The sequence below is a fragment of the Equus caballus genome, chromosome X, assembly GCF_041296265.1.
Source record: "Equus caballus isolate H_3958 breed thoroughbred chromosome X, TB-T2T, whole genome shotgun sequence".
Taxonomy (NCBI): domain Eukaryota; kingdom Metazoa; phylum Chordata; class Mammalia; order Perissodactyla; family Equidae; genus Equus; species Equus caballus.
In genome coordinates, this window is record NC_091715.1 from 120,286,351 (window position 1) to 120,303,812 (window position 17,462).

Below are 17,462 nucleotides of genomic sequence, written 5' to 3' on the forward strand. Positions count from 1 at the left end.
CAACAATGCTGCATCATAAACTTCAAACTTGCTAAGAGACTAGATCTTAATTATTCCCACCACAGAAAAGAAATAATAATTATGTGACTTGATAAAGGTGTTAGCTAGCACTACAATGGCAATCATATTGCCATGGATAAATGTATCAAATCAACATGTTGTACACCTTAAACTTACATAATGTTATATGTAAATATATTTCAATAAAAATTATACATGATGGAATGCACACATTTTAAGTGTACATTTGCTGAGATTTGTCAAATACAATCACCTGTGCAACCCAAACCCTTATCAAGATACAAAATATTTCCATCACCCCAGGAAATTCCCTCCAGCCCTTGTAAGTGAACCCTATTCCTATCTCCCAGAGGCCACTACTGTCTTGCATTTTTTTTACCATGCATTAGTTTTGCCTGTCCTATAACTTCATGCTACTCTCATGTTTGAATTACTATAGGATGATTATTGACTGCCCATGACTATTGTAATACGGATGTTTTGTAAACAGTAGTGATTTATTTATATGGAAGGAGTTGCCAAAAACAAATAAATGGAAGCGTGTTTTTCGTTCACATACTTTACACTTATCGAGTGCTAGGTACCATGCACTGTGCTAAACACTCATCATCTCAGTTAGTCTTCACTCATATGAAACAGGCTATATTATTATCCACATTGTGCATTTAAGGAAATGGAGGCCTAAAGAGGTTAAATAACTTGCCTAAATTCACCTAGCAAGTGAATGACAGAGCCAGAATAGGAACCTAGGTCATTCCAGCTCCAAAATCCTCAATCTTAACCACGCTACTGTGCCGCCTGGGGCAGTAAAATGCATGGCTAAGCAAAACTCATTCTGGTGTACATTCTAAGGTACTACAGCACAAAACCCCTCCACTAAGCAAAGAGCCAACATCACCCTGTACATGTCATATATGCTCAAATTCGGAAGGAAGTAAAATTGTTTTAAGACTGATTTCTAGCGTCCACTTTTAAAGAACAAAAGTATATATATTTAAAGAAAAAAAGAACTCTCTACATGCCGGTTAATGAAAACTATCCACACTGGTGAATTCTGCCTTAGTATCATGAGGTAAAGGCCATTTAAAGGGCTTGGTTGCTGTTGGGGGGAGGGGCAGATGTACAAGCCTTTCTGGAGGGCAATTTGGCATTATGTATCAAAAGACATCAAATATGTCCAATAGTTACGTTTACAGGAATTTATCCTTAGGAAACAATATGTATGAAAATGTGTATAAGAAGTCATTCATTGCAGTGTTACTTATAATGGCAAAAAATAAACACTCAAGTGCTGAATAATAGGTATTTAGTTAAGTAAATTATTTTACAAACACATAGTAGAATACTATACACCATTGCAAATTGTGTTGAAAGACTATCTATTCACTAGGAAAAGTGTTTACAGATAGCACCAAGTGAAAAAAGGTAGGCTTCGAAAGAGTATGGGCAATAGGATATAATTTTTAAAATAAAAAAAAAATATATATATACACTCATGGAAAAATAATAATTTGTGTTATCTTTGGATAGTAGGAGTATTTTTTGAAGTTTTCTGCCCTGAGCTTGTATTGCTTTCATAACTAATATCAAAAACGTTGGGGGTGGGGTGAGTGGGAAAAATGCACTGATTAACACCAATCCCCTGCATAGTTGGTTCCACTTATGTGAACATGATTTATTGAGCACCTAGAAAGGCCAGACACCAAACTAGGTACTCTACATGCATTACTTTAATCCTCATATGTCTGTGAGGGTGATACTATTATTCTAATCTTACAGACAATGAAACAGAGACCAAAAGAGGTTTAGTAGGAGTAAAGTGGTCATAGTGGTTATCATAATAATGATAATTAGAGGTAACATTCATTAAGTGCTTATTTGTACCAGGCATTATCTAAATAATTCATAAAGTACTATCTAATTTAATAACCCCATTACAGTAAGTATCTCCATTTACAGATAAGAAAACCAATACACAGAGAGGTTAAGCAACTTGTCCATGGTCCCGCAGCTAGTAATTGATGAAGTTGAGTTTCCAACCCAAGAAGTTTGGCTCTAGAGCCATTGCTCTTAACCACTACATTATGGTACACTATACTTGGGTTATGCATTTGCGGACACGTTAAGATGTGAATCCAGGCCTGCTAAAGCACAGAAGCAGCCTGCTTTGTGTTGATTTTGGCATGTGGATGATACTGGATTGAGTCATGCTTTTGCCCTGTTTCCTTTGGGATCAATGACAAAATGTGAGGATGATGGCTACAGAATCACAGAGTTGGAAGGGATCTCAGACATCACCTAGTAGCCCAACACCCTCAGTTTGCAGTTAGGGAAACTGAAGCCCAGAGAATAAAAGTGGATTACCTAAAAGTAACATACGTAATTAATAGCATGAATGAACCTGGAATCAGAGAGTTCCAAAATAGTGTATTTTCATTGCCCTGTGTTACCTGCCAAGCACGGTCTTCACTGGCTTAGCAGAAGGTTCTAATCTCCTGGGTTAATTGAACCAGGCTAAACAAATACAATCTGTTCAAACAGTACTACATAATACATGTCTATTCTTCTGTACTTCACATGTTCTAGTAAATTTTAAAGACTGTATTAGCTATTTTGAATGAACGAGGAAGCATTACAAAGAAGCTACTCTTTAGTTGTTAAGAACCAAAAGGAGTCATTGCTGCTTCTAAAGCTACCTAATTTATCCTCAGAATGGAGAAACAGTACATAGTAGAAATAAGCATAAATATACTTTATTGAAAAAGTGACTTACAGCATTATGCTCCCTCCATTTGATTGCACTTCCTCTTTAGGCCCTGAAATAATCTCCATGTCATAAGGATGTGGATTTCTTCTTTAATGTCTAGTTAGCTCCCCCAGTCTATGTTTTCCCCCTCGGCCATCTAATTTACTAGTGAGCAAGAAGTGTAGCACTTCACAGACAGCATAGTGGAGTAGCCTCCCTGTCTCCCCACCACTGCCTGTGGTTACTCGGGAGGGGACAAAATATCAGTTATGTATAACTGGTCTTATACAGCAATGCTCTGGCATGCTCCTATGGGATAAAAGAGAAACCCAGCAGTATGGCGCCCTTTTATTCAATGTTTGGAGATAAAATCTTTGATCCTTTGCATATTTATGAAGGAGAACAATTGGATTTTTGAGACAATGTAAGTGGCCCAATATGTTGGATATTGATCTGGTTTGGTATATCATTAAGAGGTAGAAGAAAGATCGACAATTGTTGGCTATTATGACAGCAATTACAAGCAATAATCAATATCCCTGAGCACTGTAATTTCATCCTGATATACACCAAAGGATTTCCAAATGCAGTTTCATAAGTAAAATATTACAGCATAATAAAAAAATTCAACAGTCGCAGCAGAGCAACATTTAAACTCATTCATATTTGAGTGGAATCCAAATCACAGTCCTCAGTGAGGGTAAATAATAAAATGAGTTCATCTATTAAGGTTCTTGTTTTCTTATTAACAAGCTCAGATTAAGATTCTATGCCGAAAGTGATCTATACTGTGATGCACCTCATGAAAAACAGCAATGCAAATGCTATGTATTGTCATAGGTTTTGCAGTCCATTGTTGGAAAGTGAAACTATTGCCTGAATGTGTTTTCGTGGTCCCTGGAAAAAGTAGGAGCATAAAGACAAATGCGCAGTGCTAGATTTCAGCTATGTGCTCATAAAATCAAATCATCTGTCTAAGCACATTGCTTCTCCCTGGGGACCTGAGGATATACTAAAATGTTGCTATCAATTTTATACAATTGGGTTTTTTCCACAGAGCAAATGATAAAAATGCAGTTCAAGAGTTTAGTGTAAGTAGTACTCTCCTTTGCATCTGTTTTAATATTCAAGTTCAAATTTAAAAAGGAAAAGCAAGATATTGCCAAAAGGAAATGGGCATATAAGGAAATTGAAAAAAAATATCTTCAAGACTGACGAGACCCAGTGGTGGTAAATGGGAATATAATAAATGCTTCTGGAAGGATTTTAAAATCATCTATAAAAAAGGGGAAAATGTACTCTCTCTTTTTAAACTCCTCACACTACATAATTCTGAGGGTATCTCTTAGCACTAAATAAAGTGATTTAATATGGCACTTAAAATTCTATAGGAAACAGACAGAAATCTACAGCTTTCTAACAACAGATGCATAAATAACCAAAGGATTTTCTCTTTTACATCTTGTAAACATACTTATGAGACGAATATCTAAACCTGTATTCCCTTAAGCCATAAGCATATGACTCATTTTATACTTAGAGGAAGGAATTCAACTTACTTACAGTTAGAAGCTAAGGTTGATTTAAAAAAAAAAAAAAGAATAAAAAGGAAGACTGCAACGAAAAGGCCTTGAGTCAAGTTATTAAGGCCAAATCAAATTTAGATAGAATAACGGAATTTAGGTATTTATTCCCTTTTCAAAGAAATTAATTAAATGAATTTTTTGTTGTGATTAAAAAACCCACAAAACAGGGGCCCACCTGGTGGTGTTGTGGTTAAATTCGCACACTCCACTTTGGTGACCCCAGGTTCATGGGTTCAGATCCCAGGCGTAGAACTGCGCACTGCTCATCGAGCCATGCTGTGGAGGCATCCCACATACAAAATAGAGGAAGACTGCCACAGATGTTACCTTGAGGGCAATCTTCCTCAAGCAAAAAAAAAGAGGAAGATTGGCAACGGATATTAGCTCAGGGCCAATCTTTCTCACACACATAGAAAAAAATCCACAAAACTTAAAATTTACCATCCTAACCCTTTTTAAGTTTATAGTTCAACAGTCTTAAGTATATCCACTTTGCCATGAAACAGATCTCCAGAATGTTTTCATCTTGCAAACCTGAAACTATATCCATTAAACAACAACTCCTCATTCCCTCCTCCAGTCAGCCCCTGGTGACTATCCTTCTACCTTCTATTTCTATGAGTTTGATTACTTTAGAAACTTCATATAAGTGGGATCATACAGTATTTGTCTTTTTGTGATTGGTTTATTCCGCTTAACATAATTTCTTGAAGATTCAACTATGTTGTAGCATGTAACAGAATTTCTCTCCTTTTTAAGGCTGAATAATACTCCATTGTATGTATACACATTTTGTTTATCCATTCATCTATCAATGGGTACTTCGGTTGCATCCACCTTTTGGCTACTGTGAATAAAGCTGCTATGAATATGGGCATACAAATCTCTCTTTGAGATTCTGCTTTCAATTCTTTTGAATGTATAGCCAGAAGTGAGATTGCTGGATCATATAGTAGCTCTATTTTTCATTTTTTGAGGAGCCTCCATACTGTTTTTCACAGCAGTTGCACCATTTTACAATCTCACCAATGGTGCACAAAGGTTCCAATTTCTCTACATCTTTACTAACACTTATTTTCTATTTTTTATAGTAGTCATCCTAATGAGCATGAGGTAACATCTCATTGCAGATTTTTTTTTTTGAGGACGATTAGCCCTGAGCTAACATCTGCTGCTAATCCTCTTTTTTGCTGAGGAAGACTGGCCCTGAGCTAACATCCATGTCCACCTTCCTCTACTTTATATGTGGGACACCTACCACAGCATGGCTTGCCAAGTGGTGCCATGTGTGCGCTTAACCGCTGTGCCACCAGGCTGGCCCCTCATTGTAGTTTTGATTTGCATTTCTCTGATGATTCGTGATGCTAAGAATCTTTTCATATGCTTGTTGGTTGTTTTTATATCTTCTTGGAAGAAATGTCTATTCATAGGTATTTATTTTTATACCTTCAAAAAACATGAGAAAATACCAATATGGGTTAGCCCCATTTTCTTCTCTGACAAAAATATCTAGTGAAGTTTTGTAGAAAAGTGTGGTTACTGGCTAAGATATCAACCTCAACATCTCTAGTTTTGCTTTAATAGCCCATTCCTGATATCCCTTTTTAGGATAAATACTCTTAAAAGAAGAGTCTTCTTGAACCTAAATCGCCTTATCAACTTGGACAATCTCCGGGGGTAACAAATTGTATTCCTCTACTAACAGCTACATAGAGGAGGATTTCATTTTATATGTCCTAGGGTTCTTTCTTCCAAATTTTAAGCCACCCTGTCCATACATCCCCTCTGGACCTTATATGCTAAGTGTTCATACAAAGTCTATATTCTATGTCATTCATAATTGTTACGAGTTTTCTTTTAAGAGTTTTGGGATACCTATTTATGTCTTAATTTTTCTAGGCTTAAGCCTTAGTTCTACAACCTATTTTTAAATGGCAATACTCTATGGTCTTTATTGCTATTCTTGTGATTTTTCAAGTGGGGTAGTTAGCAACTAATGGAAAAGCTCTTTTTAAAATCTTTTTGTGGTTATTATTCTTTCTCTTCTTTTTGTTTTTCCTTTTTCTGTGAGGAAGATTGGCCCTGAGCTAACATTCATGCCAATCTTCCTCTACTTTGTATATGGGATGCTGCCACAGCATGGCTTGATGAGTGGTGTGTAGCGTCTGCGCCTGGGATCCGAACCTGTGAACCCCAGGCCACTGAAGTGGAGCAAGCGAATTTAACCACTATGCCATCAGGCTGGCCCCTTCCCTCTCTTCTTTTAATCAGAAGTAATATCTGTCCTACCTGGATTATATATTTTCTTGAAGGTAGGAATCAATTCTTAATTTTTAGGTAAATTGTCTCATACTTCAAAGGTACTCAATGAATATATATTGATTTGCATGATGCCTTTGCTCGTTCTAAAAGGTTCTTGATTCAGTGTGCAGAATAAATGAGGCTTGGATACTCTAAAATAAGTGTTTACTTGTGAACAAATATCTCTTGGTTTATTGAATGTAAAAGGACAGCTATAAGCTTCCATTTCATTTTCATATAATCTAAAAGATACAAATGAGTCAAAGAAATAGTTAATTCATATTTCATCTCTTTTTGTGAGCCATTCAGGTAATGAAAGAATTACTGTTAATAAAAAATACTAATAATTAGAAATAATCACTGTTCATGATAATGACAACAACGACTATTTACTGAACATCTTCGATTTGCCAGGTACTCTTCTAAAATACTTTGTGTTTTTTTCTCATTGAATTCTTACAATAACCCTATAAGGTAGATGATATTATCCACATTTCACAGTTCAGGAGGTTGAGGCTCAGCTATTAAGGTTAAATAACTTTCCCAAGGTCACACAACTGGTAAGCAATAGAGTTGGGAATCTACTTCAGTTTTGTTGGTTACTAGAACATTAGCTACATGAGAACAGGAATGTCTGTCTGTCTTATTTACTGCTGTATTCCTAGCATCTAGAACGGTGCTCAGCAAACAGAGTGCCCAGCTCAATAAATATTTTTAAATCCATGCATGAACAATTAAACCCATTTACTTAACCATTGTGCACATATTAACTCATGATATCACTGATGATGCTAATGATTAAGGTAATAAAATCTTCCTAATTCACATGATCATCTGACATTTCTCTTTTCAAAATGAATATATACAAGCTTAGTATTCCACTGAATATGTTTTTATGGAAATATTTCTTTCAATTCCTAAAATTACAGAAATGACAAAATGTTATCAGGAGGGTACATACTTATCATTATGAAAGTGAGCTGTCATGTCTCCCTGTTTAGAATATGGGGGACATCAGAAAGTTTTTCATGCAAGAATGTATCAGACTTTCCTATATAAATTATAGATTTCTGTAACAGAATATTCAGAGACAAGTTTGAGCTAGGTGTGCTGGCATAGATAGATAAATGCTAGAGAAAGAAAATACTACATACTCTGTAATGTTTTACTAAGTTGCTTTAGTAGGTCTCAAAATAAATTAAAATAAACAACTATCTGCCACTTCAAAATGATGTCCTTTCAAACCACTCTCTCATTCTCTTTCTCCGAGTTAGATCCATGCTCTGTAGATGTAACTTTAATTTAAAAATTGATATTAAAAAGCCTTACACCAGTTGAAGGGTAAATATCAAATTAATATTTTCTATTAATGCAAATGTTCCTGTATTAAAAGGCTCAGGCCAATATATCGAAACTATTTACTTAGATAAGTAAGCTTACCATTTTTTCATTCCTTTTATACTTAATAGTAATTTAGGTCCTGAGATATGGTGTGGAAGCTATAATCCTTTCAAACTAGAAAAACTTTGGAAAGCTATTGGTGGATGAGATTTTCAATCCTCTTATGATTTTATACATCTTCTCCATGAAAGAATAATGAAATGCCACAGTTTTCAGTAGTGCATTTCCCTACAGGGACTGTTTTAAATGGGAACAAACATGTGACCTAGGCAAAATTCATGAGCACATGTTTAAAATTAAACCAGACTTCAAATTTTCTAGGACTTTTAAAAAATATTCATTTTATAAACAAACACATTGACAAAGAAAATAGTTCAGTGGTTACCAGGGGAAGGAGGGGGGTGGAGGGTGGGCGCAGGGGGTGAAGGGGAGCACTTGTGTGGTGACAGACAAGAAATAATGTACAACCGAAATTTCACAATGATGTAAACTATTATGAATCTCAATTAAAAATATTCATTTTATAAAGAATTCAATTATATTTCCCTTTGTAAAAGCTGAAAGCCTGTTCCCAATTTTGCTCACTAGAGCAACCTGCTGATTTTATAGAATTGGTCTTCACTGGTTACTTGGCTTATTTACTTTTCTTTCTAAGTGAGTGGGTAGTGGGCAGAGTATTATATACCTTGATTATCTTTTTATTCATCCTCATTTTCTACAGATATGTATTTTCCTCATTTGTTTTATGAGCTAGTTGACATGGTATGCTTTTCTGTATCATTTGTTTTTATTGAATTGTAATCTATATTAGCAAGGACATTTTATTTTAAAGAAAGAGTGTTTCAAATTCATTACAAAGGAGCACAATAAGGACAGAAACTAAGAGCTTCCCACCAAGCTCTTCGGGTTGAAAATCTAGACTATCATTCTAATCCAACTTTTGAAGGATGTTGCTCAATATCTGCCTTACATTAGCTTTCATTTCTTTGAAAGTCTTACTCATCCATGTACATTAAAGGCAAGAATGCTTTATAATGCCGTAAAATAACATAAGAAATGCCACTCAAATCAGTCCTCTAAACTAGCCAGCATAACATTTCTCCAAGGGACAAACTAGCAAAGCATGGCTGTCCTCTGAAATATCAGCCTTAAAATCAAAGATGTGGCCCAAGGCAGAAACTGTCTGCTCTTCACCAATAGCCATGTTTTCCTTTCTTCTTGAGCACACAGATAAACTACATTTCCCAGTCACCATTTCCAATAGGTATAGTCATGTGACTGAATTCTGGCTAATGAAACGTTAAACAGGAGCAAAAGTGGTGTTTGACACTTCTAGTCTTCGCTCCTAAAAACTTCCCACCCATGATTCTCAATCTCCATCCTCATCCACTGGCCAAAAGAGAGCAGACTCCAATATGGAAGGAGCCTAGTAGTATACTCATTCCACACGATATTATGAAGTTATGGAAAATACTAAGAATTTTTAACTACATAAGCATATTAGATATGCTGATCATTGTCTCTCAGGGCAGAGCCCTGGCCAGAACATCCCTACCCACGACCCTCCCAACCCTATTCCCCACTGCTTGCAGCCATAGTTAATTGGACCAGAATTGGATATCTAACCTCAGAGACAATCATATTCTCTGTCTTTCCCTCCCTTCCTCTCTCTCCCTCTTAGAAATCTAGACACAGAAAGCCAGACAGCTAGGGAAGCCAAGATGCAAAGTCATGTTGAGCCAGAGCTGGAGTTACAGCATGATAGGGAAACAGTTAAAAAAATCTCATCTAGAATGAAGCCTGAGAATAGAGCATATGTGCCGAGAGGAACAGAGATGAGACATCCTGTGGCCCAAGAAAGAAACAGAACTATGGAGAGAGTTCTCTCTCTCATTGGGCCTGGCTGTACTCATTGCTCTTTTTTTCTGTGAGATTATCCTGTGTCATTTTTTAAAACCTCCTTTTTACTTGATTTGGTTTTAAAGCATTTCTGTTCCCATTAACCGGATAGTTTCTAAGGCAATAAGCAATTTTCCATGTTGCGGAAAAAATCAGAATTCATATACACAGTACGACCACAACCATGTGCTGTCTCCTCACACACAAAACCAAAACCAACTCCAGCAACTGCAAATCCCTACTCTGCAGGGACCTGATCTATAAGAAAACACATGGGAATCTTAATAGTAACTACATCTGGGTGACGGACTTTGTTACTATTTTTCTTGTGACTTCCCATGTTTGTGCTATTTTCGAAGCGAAGGTGCACTACTTTTATAAAGTCCTTCATGATCTGGCCTCTGCAGGCCTCTCCACCTCACTACTGCTATTGTCTCCAATGCCCTCGAAGCTCTGGCCATCCTATGTAATGTGTGGTTTCCCAAATGTACCATTTCTTTCAGGTGTCTGCATCCTTGGAAGCTTTTTAGCAAAGAACAATATCAGAAGAGCTAAGAAATGCCCAAGAGTAGCATAGGTCTAAGGTAATGGCAGGAGAGAGAGAATAAACACTGAACATAGGGAGAATGAAGAATGTACGAGAAGAGAAAGGAAGAGAATAAGAAAGGAAATTTTATAGCTAAATAGTTGATAGATAAATTTGCCTATTTATGCAAGGGTAGAGGATCATTTGTTAGTTGTTCTGGGGGTTACTGTTGCCTCTTTTGCTATAGGCTGTCTAGATCTGATCTAAATAGTCAGCAATGATACATTGTATTTTTCTAGCTTTTTGTGTCCCCAGAAAACAAGCCAGTTAAGTATATGTAGAAACTAGTATATATTCAATGTGTCAAAAATATATTGCTGTTGCTTAAGAATCTCACATAGAAATGCAGGGTATGACAAGTTAATTGGGGATAAAATTACATGAGGAATTGCCACTATATTAAAAGGAAACTAACTGGTGGAGAGTGGGGAGCTTAGACCTAAATGGACTTAGTTTAGCAGTTGTTTTAATCCATTTGGGCTGCTATAACAAAATACCATAAATTGGATGGCTTATAAACAATAGAAATATGTTTCTCACAGTTTTGGAGTCTGGAAAAGTCCAAGATTAGGGTACTGGCATGGTAGGGTGACCTCTTTTGGGTTGCAGACTGCCAACTTCTCTCTGTGTCCTCAAGGGGTGAAAGGGGCTAGGGAGCAATCTGAGGTCTCTTTTATAAGGGCACTAACCCCATTCATGATGGCTCTGCCTTCAAAACCTAATCACCTCCCAAAGGTGCCACCTAATACCATCACCTTGGGCATTAGGTTTTCAACATATGAACTTTTGGGAGACACATTCAGTCTACAGCAGTGGTTTTCAATCCAAATTATACTATAACCTGGATAATTCTCTAAACCCTCCAACAAAGTCTTCAGAGGAAAGGAATAGGGATAGGAAAGATGGGAAGGGAAAAAAGAAACTGCAAGAGGGGCCGGCCCCGTGGAGCAGTGGTTAAGTTCACACGCTCCGCTTCTCGCAGCCCGGGGTTTGCCGGTTCGGATCCCAGGTGCGGACATGGCACTGCTTGGCAAGCCATGCTGCGGCAGGCATCCCACATATAAAGTAGAGGAAGATGGGCATGGATGTTAGCTCAGGGCCAGTCTTCCTCAGCAAAACGAGGAGGATTGGCAGTAGTTAGCTCAGGGCTAATCTTCTGAAAAAAAAAAAAAAAAGAGAGAGACTGCAAGAGTCTGAAGAGGGGTTGAGTAAAGTGAGTAAGCAAGGAAACAATAGATTTTGCCTCATCATTAATCTAAGGCTGTTTCTCACTGGGGACAAATTGGCCCACAGGGGACATTTAGCAATGTCCAGAGACATTTTTGGTTGTCACAACTCAGGAGAGGGTGCTACTGGCATCTAGTGGGTAGAGGCCAGGGATACCGCTAAACAGCCTATAATACACAGGACAACCCACACAACAATGAATTATCCAGTCTGAAATGTCAATAGTGGCGAGGTTGAAAAACCTTGGTCTAAGAATGTTCCTCCTACTGGAACACGCAGTTTTGAAGTATTCACATGCCTATGGGAGGGAATCTGTTGCTTTCTAAAGACTTCCAGAAAAAGATTTTCTTGCCAGGCACTCATGATCTTATTGTCCTTCCCAAGCTCACAGCTGTTCCTCCCTGGGACTATTTGCACTTGGGGTTGGTCTATTATCTAAACAAATACCCTGAACCCTAGGTCCAGAGAGCATAGACAACTCACTGATAATTACCTCAAACATTTACCCTTACTGACCAAACAATGAAATCTTTGTGAGTTATGGAGAATAGAAAACATTTTCTACCTTCAATTTTTAAAATTGCTTTTCAAATTGTACCCCTCATGAACCTGTCATGAGGAATAAATCCAAAACCTGAAACGCTGATTAAAACATGCAGAAAATATAATAATCACAGCAAATTGAACAACATTGACTCCCCTCAGGCTAAGCTACCTAAGAAACAGTCAAATTCAGCTTTGTGCTATGCTCTAAAGCTCAGTAACTATAATCCCACTTGAGCATAAGAGAATTTGTGGAAACCAGGCCTTCCTTCCATGGAAATGTTCTCTCCCTAGTTCCCTGCCATGTGTATTCAAGAGTGCAAAGAAGAAACTCATTGGCTCTGTATTCAGAGACAGCACAGGGAGATAAAGGAGGAAAGGTCAACTTCAAGAGTGTAGTGATTTCACATACTTCCTTGGTCTCTACACATACATCTCTATTTGGCAAATACGTAATTAAACCTGAACTTATTTTCTCTCTGCATCATTGTCAATACTCAGAAAAAAAAACTCATCATGGATTCACAAGATACAGTATATAAATAGCTGGCTGGAACTTACACCCAATCTGTATTTTATTTTTATCTTTGAGTAAGGAACATAAAATGAAGTTATATTTAATTCATAATTAGAGAATGACAATATGAAAGAAACTATTAAAACTACTGCAACTTCACGACATGACCCAAGGCAAGCCAGATTTCTATATAAGGTCTTGCATCTTGAATCCTGTCTCTATGAAGGGTTTTGTTCTTAAATTCATTTATTTAACAAACTTTTATTGAGCACCTATTGTGTAGCAGGCAAAACATAATCATAGATTAGTCTTGTACTAGCCTCAGATTGCCATCTTAACTATACTTGCCTGACATTATCACTAACCTTTGACAGAAAAGAATGTGCAGCATCTTCCTCATTTCTTCTTTGATATTGGAAATTCTGAAGGAATCATGACTGTTCAATTTAAACTTATCTGACTTGTTTGGAGACCTTACCTAGAATTAGTAATCTTGCAATTAATTAGAATCCAACTAACTGGAAAGCTCAATTGAGTAGAATTCTTTCAGTGGAGGAGCAAATGACAAGGAGACAGGCCACAAGATAACAGGGATAGTAAAGCCAGAAAATAACTCAAATATCATTTAGTTTTATTTTCTCACCTGACTGTTGAGGAAAATGAGGTTGAGAGGAAGAAAGAGGCATTATCAAGGTCACAGAGATTTTTAGTTGCAGAATTGGACTTGGACTCAAGATTTTTAACTCTAAATCCAGTGCTTTTTCAACTACTCACAAGAGGCCATCCAAAATTTGCAAAGGGTATCCTGGGACCACTAGACATTTTGTTCACTCTACAATGTCCTATCTAGAGTGCTGTACAATAAAAAAATCATGTTCAAAATGACAACCCTGACATACTGTAAGATTTTCAATTATAAAAGATTAAATTATCATTTGGATTAAAATGGAAAGTAGATTCATATTTAAGAATGATTTTCAACAAGAATGGCAATTTTTAAAAAGTTCTATTTAACCTTAAGCTAGCCACCAAATCCAATTAACCAGATCCCTCCATTTTCTAGGCATTTAGGCTCATCAAGATTTTAATATAAATAGAATAAAACCTAGATTATGTCTCCAGGCAGGGAAATTTAACTGAACGACAAAAAGGGATGACTCGGGGTTCCGTATATTCCAGAGACAAATTGCTATAGTGAAAAGAATACTGGATTGGTTGCATAGAGACTTGCATTCCAGCTCCAACTCTTGCTCCAACTGTCATGTGGACACATTATTAAAATTTCCCAGTTTCTTTATCTCTAAATTGGACATAATTTCTATTAGGTCTACCTCTCAGGGTTGTTTAGAGTTTAAAATGAGATAATGAGTGAAGGACTTTAAACAATAGAAAATTACACATACAAACTTACATATGCACATATGCCTACATGTACATGCACACTCATACACAGCTATACAATATATTGTCTAAAATCTGTCTTTTGAATATAACAAATAAAAAAAGTATTTAGCTACAAGTGTATGTATTATAAAGCAACCAGTCATGTTGCCATAAAATTATCTAAGTTAATGATACTATTCAGCATGATAAATGACAAAATTTGAAAGATTAGACTGTCATAAATAAAAAACAAATGAACAGTTTGGTTGAAAGGTTGAAAGGTGGGGAAAAGTAGACTGTGACTATTTTATTCCAGAAGAAAATCAATTTACTTAGGAGGTTAATAATATGCCACAAAAGGAAAGAATAAATGATTTCTGCGTTTTTATGATGTACTTGATATTTTGATAGTTGAATTGGAAATAGTCATAAGTTAGCGTTTATGTTGTCAATGAAAGCCCTGTGCACACATATGTCACTATTAAGTATCTTTATCAGTAACAAGGGACTGCCTATTGTTTTGTGTATGCCAATTGGAGATAGGAAGTCTACATTATAATCTTGGGTTGGCCAGTGATAGCTACTTGCCTTTGGAAATATGACTTACATTTGAGCACCGCGTTTAAACAAGAGTGGGAGGGTATAATACCTTCCCTCTAGGATGAGACTAGCAAAGGCAAACTTCTTGCACCTAAGGGATTGTTTATTCCCAAAGGCAGTGTCATCATTGGCTCTATGTTCTAGTTGAGACTTGGCAACCTAGGAAGCCTGTGTCACTGTTTGGGATCATGCTGTTTTCTTCAGCATTATATGACAATCCCTACAACTTTCCATATTCTTTACCATTAAGGAAGCTTGATCTCTAACTTGCTCTGTTGGTTTTTCCTCTCAACCACATCATCATCCTGGTGACTACTGTGTACCTCCTTACTGAATGTAGTTCCCTCTTTTGTTTTCCTCCTTCTAATTTATATGAAAGTTTGGCCCAGATTCAGCTTCTTCTCAATCTACTATTCCACTTCAAAAGCAGAGTCTATCTTCTGTTTCCATTTTCCTACCTCTTACCAATTCTTCAGACCCAATGCAGTGCAGTGTAGCTTCAATCTTATCACTGTACTGAAATTGGCTGCCTCAAAGTCAGGAAGTCTGTAATTGACAGATCAGTGGTCTCTTCTCATCCACATTCTATTTGACTCTTTTGAGGCATTTGAAAACCATGATCATTATCTCCTTGAAATTTTCTCCTCTCTTGTTTGTTCTCTTCTATGATTGCTCCTCAATCACCTATGGTGGCTTTTTCTCCTTCATGGACTTCTAAGATGTAAATGTTCTCATGGTTTGGTTTATGGTCTTCTTTTTGCACTCAACTCTCTGTCTAGGTTTTTCAACATTTTCTCCATCATTCAAGGAAATTCAATTATTATGTCTATCTCTGAAATTCTTAATTATCCACACCTACCATGAGCTCTGGAATAAGGCAAAGGTGGGTTTGAACTGACTCCATTACATACTAACTGGTGACCTGTGGCATATTGTTCAACTTCTCTAAGCCTCAGTTTTAAATACTATAAGTTGGAATAAATGTGATAATGGCTTGGCACAATGTTTGGCACATTGTAAGTATTTGATAAGGGGTAAGAGAAAAACTTTTTCTCTCTTTCTTCCTTTCCTGGTATCCAGATCCATATTTTCCACTATTTATCGGATATTGATCATTTCAAACTGGATGTCCCATATAGATGTTTCAATATTTCCAAAATAAAACTCATTGCTTCTAACAACTACTGTTTCTGATTTCAGAAATCTACTCCATCTGTAGTTCCCTGTTCAATAACCCTGTCTGTCTGTCCATTTACCCTACAAAAATTTTGTTGAACAATATGAGCCAAACACTGAGGAATCAAAGTAAAAAAAGATATAGTCCTTTACTCAAGTTGCAACAGGGAATAAAGATGAGCAAATAAAATATTTGGAATGCAAATATACAATGGAATAAGCATAAACATATGCACAGAGTGCTATGAGACCATAGATAAGGTGAACGTCTATGAAAGCTGCTGTGAGGAATTGAAGGCAGGTAATGGAAGACTTCTAAGAGGTATCTTTGACTCCTCTCCCACTTCTCCCTTATTACATCTAGCCAGACCACAGATCCTGCAATATTATTAGCCTCAATATGATTAGCATTTTAGGATAAAGGCCGTGTCCCCCACTGGAAAGTAAGCTCCACAAAGGCAGAGATTTTGTGTGTTTTGTTCTCTGTAGAACATTGCCTCGTACACACTATGCACTCAGTAAATACCTGTCAACATTTTTTAAAACTTATATATGCTAGAATTCATCATAGTATTTATACTGAACCACTTTTCATTTAAAATATTAGTATTATACACATTCTTATACCCTCAGATATCACACCAAAAAAAAATCAACAGAATCGAGAAGCAGATGTTACTGTTTATTTGCTTATCTGTTTGCCAAGGGGGGCGATTCTTTTTGAGCTTTCCTGTTCTTTAAATAGAATACTCAATATCACACTTTTGCAATTCTTGCAGAGACATTTCAAAGACCTCAAGACTTAACCTGATCTTATCACTTGCTTTTAAAGCTACAAACATTTTTGTGTTGTGGAATTAATAAAGAGCCAGCTGTATTCTCCCAAAGGGAGATGTTTAGTAGAATGTCTTTGATACACACACACACATCTCTGTAGAAAATGAGAATAATTGACAGGAAACTCATTTTTTACTACTTCAAATATATCTCATACTTTTAGTAAAATATAACAAAGTGTCTATTAACTTTATGCGGCAATGAAAACATTTATTATGATTAACTGGGTAAGTAACTTTGTACCCAATGAAGTTGCCAAGAACTAGTTTTTCTCTTGATCAAAACCAGATATTTCTGGGGCCAGCCTGGTGGCACAGTGGTTAAGTGTGCACATTCTGCTTCTCGGTGGCCCGGGGTTTGCCGGTTCAGATCCCGGGTGCAGACATGGCACCGCTTGGCAAAAGCCATGCTGTGGTAGACGTCCCACGTATAAAGTAGAGGAAGATGGGCACTGATGTCAGCTCAGGGCCAGTCTTCCTCAGCAAAAAGAGGAGGATTGGCAGTAGTTAGCTCAGGGCTAATCATCCTCAAAAATAAAAAAATGTAAAAAATTTAAAAAACCAGATATTTCTGTTTTAAATATACAACCCAGGATAAGGAAGTGCATATGATGAGGGAGGGCAAAAAGGTTGGTACAGA

General features: G+C 36.8%; 1 protein-coding gene across 2 annotated transcripts in view; it reads right to left on the bottom strand.

Moving 5' to 3' along the window:
* TENM1 (teneurin transmembrane protein 1) overlaps window positions 1-17,462 on the bottom strand; it is a 735,241-nt gene that overhangs the window by 300,408 nt on the left and 417,371 nt on the right. The window lies entirely within an intron of this gene.